Source organism: Alosa pseudoharengus, unplaced genomic scaffold (genome assembly GCF_046254945.1).
Source record: "Alosa pseudoharengus isolate Yale_2024_CS ecotype anadromous, Long Island Sound unplaced genomic scaffold, YU_APseudo_1.1 YU_APseudo_1.1_scf_8, whole genome shotgun sequence".
NCBI lineage: Eukaryota > Metazoa > Chordata > Actinopteri > Clupeiformes > Clupeidae > Alosa > Alosa pseudoharengus.
The window spans coordinates 40,110,978-40,114,558 of NW_027468870.1; the positions used below are offsets into that span (position 1 = coordinate 40,110,978).

The window sequence follows — 3,581 nt, forward strand, 5'->3', positions numbered from 1 at the left end:
TAGATAGATAGATAGATACTTTATGACAAATGCCTGACCAATGCTAGGAAATTCAACAATCATTTCAATCCAAAACAACAGGAGTCTTCTTTGGGCAGAGGGATGCATTTGCACTGTTCGTGCTGATCAGAATGAGTTCAACAGTAAGGTCCTCAATATCTGGGAACTCTGATTGAGAGACCTGAAGAAATGAACAAAGAACAATTGTGTGTTAATTGAATATCTAATAGGCATTACATGTCAAGTGATACCATGTCATATTAAGTTTAACATTTTATCTTCAAACTTTTCCAGGGCAGTTGCATTATTGAAATAATTACTTGAAATAATACTAAGTAACTTCCCTGGAGTTTCTTGGTGAAAAAACAAACAGAAAAACAAAAGCTTGAAATGTAACTCCAGCGTTATTCGACACATAGCCCTGTTGTTCGAGGTCACGGCTGTTCGTAAGAATAAAATTAAAAGAATTAAAAAAATTGGTGCAACATAGACTGAGTAGTGGCCCAGCAGCTATTGATAACCTACCAGGGAATTTGGCTTTAGTTTCAGTTCAGTTCAAATGCCTTGTTAGGTTAGTTTAAAGGGGTGGTTCAGGATTGTGGACATAGGACCTCATTTCCAAGTTACCAAGTGTGATATTACATTAATACACAGGATTAGGTGTTATAATCCCTTGTGCCAAGATCCAAGATAAAAACACAAGTTGGAGACCGTTTTCAACACGTTTCATCCAGTCCTTCTAGTTGCAGAGTTCGCAGGTGCTAGGCTGGCGCGAGTCAACAGTATGTGTAAGCCTGCCACTAAAAACAGTCTTACCCACTCCATAGTACACCGAGGCAAATAAATATAACGCCTGAATAGACGAGGACTGGGTGAAACGTGTTAAAAACGGTCTCCACTGATAAATAACACACTTGCTAACTTGGAAATTAGGTCCTATGTCCAAAATCCTGAACCACCCATTTAAGCTGCTGGACCAGTATTTGCTTTATGTTGTATACTCAATTTTCTCATTGTTTTTCATTCTAATAGCATGCGTTGACCTCGAAACAACAGGCCATGGGTCGCTTAATGCCACAGTTACGCTTTAACTGTCATGTCAATAGAAAACATACTTACTTACATCCCATGTCTTTAGAAAAGTGGCATCATCCTCATGGAGGTAGAAAGGAAGGCCACGGAGCGCCACAGCACGTCGGATATTTACATCTGAGGATCCCTGCATGAGAAAACATGGAGTCAAGCCAGTTAATAACTACAAAATGCAATTCAATAGGATTACCTTTCTTTGATAGTACAGCTTCTGAAACCAAAGCATTCTTTTTATCTTAAGTCCATGGAGGAGTTGTAATCTACAAGACCTCTGCTTTCAAAGGGGGTCAAGCACTCTTAGTATGTGGAAACAGGGCCATTGTTAGTAGGCGGTGTGCAATTTCGAGCAAAAACTCAAAATAGCGGGGTAAGTGTAAAGATTTAAAACACATTTGGTCAGAACCACACATGAAATGAATCTATTCCAAGTATTTGTACAAAAGAAATGCTTACCTGGGATTCCAACATGATTGCAGGCCACCACCGAACCAATAGGCTATGTCTGCGGGGAAGGACGTCTGATATGATCTCCTTCCTTCTCAATGCCAATGTTGTTTGCATCAACTTCTGAATCTGTGAATTGAAGGACGAATACACATTTGAACATACTGACAATCTCTATTAGGACAATCCACCATCTCATGATGTCGCTTTAAATGCCACTTTAAATGCATCCTTAAATGGCCGAGAACAGTTTGCACATTAAATGGTTGTTTTCAACTACACAGCTGACATGCGAATAATACACATTCTGACTGAGCATGAACTGTGTGTGACCGTGTCAAATGAATTTAGGCTACTGACTTAAATGTGCAGACAGTCAGTAACATGACAGTGGACTAACGTTAATGGAGGAAACATTGCTAACATGCTGTAAACGATAATGTTGCAGGACCTGTGCCCTGTTATCAAGCAGTGCACCACAAAGCTTGCACTTCCAAGCTATTGTGTTAAATAGTGCTAACGGGGGTTAATTAGTTCATATTTTTAGTACTCACATTGGCAAATTGAGTTAGATCGCTGGCTGATCCAGCAAGTGCTGGCATACAGCAGCCAAATTCTTAGCTGCTAGTGCTAGCTAGTTCTAACCGGATAAAGTTACGTCACGTAGCCTAAGACAATATTTTCAAACATTCGGGTTTTTATACAATATGATAAAGGACGTGCTTTAGGGTCAACATGCACCTCACTTTTCCACTTACGTTTAATTGCGGTTTTTCTCTCTTCTCGTCGTCTCCTCTCTCGTTGTCTATTTTCACTGCTCTTGTTCTCGTCTCTTGTCATCTGGTGGTCGACCGTTGCCGGCGTCGCTTGTCACTCGGCGTTGGTGCTGTACACAAGGTCCACGTATGGCAGAAGATCCGCCTACAAATTTGCTACAATTTGCGAAGTTTCCCACGCTTTCTATTTTTTCAAATTACTTAAAGCGGATGAGTGCTGTCAACTTAAAAGTTCAAATTTGTTCAAGTAACACAGACGATTAGAGTACTATTAACTTTTTTTCATTTTTGAGTGTTTACAAATCAAAAACATTGTTTTACTTGTACTGTTCGGTTTTACAGTGTAGGTGTTAATAATATTACCACGCTAGGTCGAAGTACTCCCAAGTGCTATTGCACCACACATTGTAGTTCTCATGTTTATTCGCTTGGAAAATCGTCACGTTTCATGTTGTGTGCCCTAACATTTTTCATCAACTACTCGTGCAACTGTATTTCAGTAGGTAAAACGTGGAGGTGTTTGAATACTGCTATGTGCCTCTCTCTACGGCCACGGCAGAGCCCGCTAGCATAGCAACATGCTAACACATTCGCGCCGCGCGACAGAGCGTTTGAGTGCACCTACCGACGCGGGAGAGGTACGACTCAACTCGTGAAAGTTACGGTAAGAACATATATCACTACTGATTTTGGGTGGCGTGTTCCTTTAATGAAAGACATGTACTGTTGATAAAGGGTCATGATTGCACATTTGGTAGCCTGTTCGGTGACAGTAAATATATGCTTTGCCAGTGGGCTACATTATATCTGCAAGCCAAAGGATGAATGACTGCTTTTCAATCTGTAGCCTAGGCTTCATGCTCATTTTGGACATTGGACAAGCCTACAAAAGTGTGTAATAATATTAAAGTAGGCCTATATTAAATACTTGAATTGGGCTGTTAGAATATGGTTGCCTGTATGAGCAGCCTACAGACGAGGAGAAAAGCAAACAGGAGTAAAGGATACTTTATATCCATTTAAATTAAGGGCCATCAAAAATGTAAAAAAAAAAAAACTTGAGTAATTTATTAACAAAGTACTTCTTTACTTTTATTTGAGTAGATTTCTCAGATGGGAATATTTACCTTTACTCGGTAATTTTGAAGGGAGTAATTGTACTTTATTTAATTTTACATTTTCAGTAGCCTACTCTACCCACCACTGTTAGAATGACTGCGCATGCGCTCAATGCCACTGGTGTGAAACTACACAGGTCTGTCTGAAACT

At 39.9% G+C, this 3,581-nt stretch overlaps 1 long non-coding RNA gene across 1 annotated transcript; it reads right to left on the reverse strand.

Moving 5' to 3' along the window:
* Positions 1 to 990: 990 nt before the first annotated feature.
* Positions 991 to 2,652, reverse strand: LOC143111586 (uncharacterized). The gene is made up of 3 exons (XR_012984553.1): positions 2,295 to 2,652; positions 1,546 to 1,665; positions 991 to 1,219 (listed from the first exon to the last, which is right to left on the reverse strand). It is a non-coding gene; the product is annotated as an uncharacterized LOC143111586 (long non-coding RNA).
* Between the last annotated feature and the right edge of the window lie 929 nt (positions 2,653 to 3,581).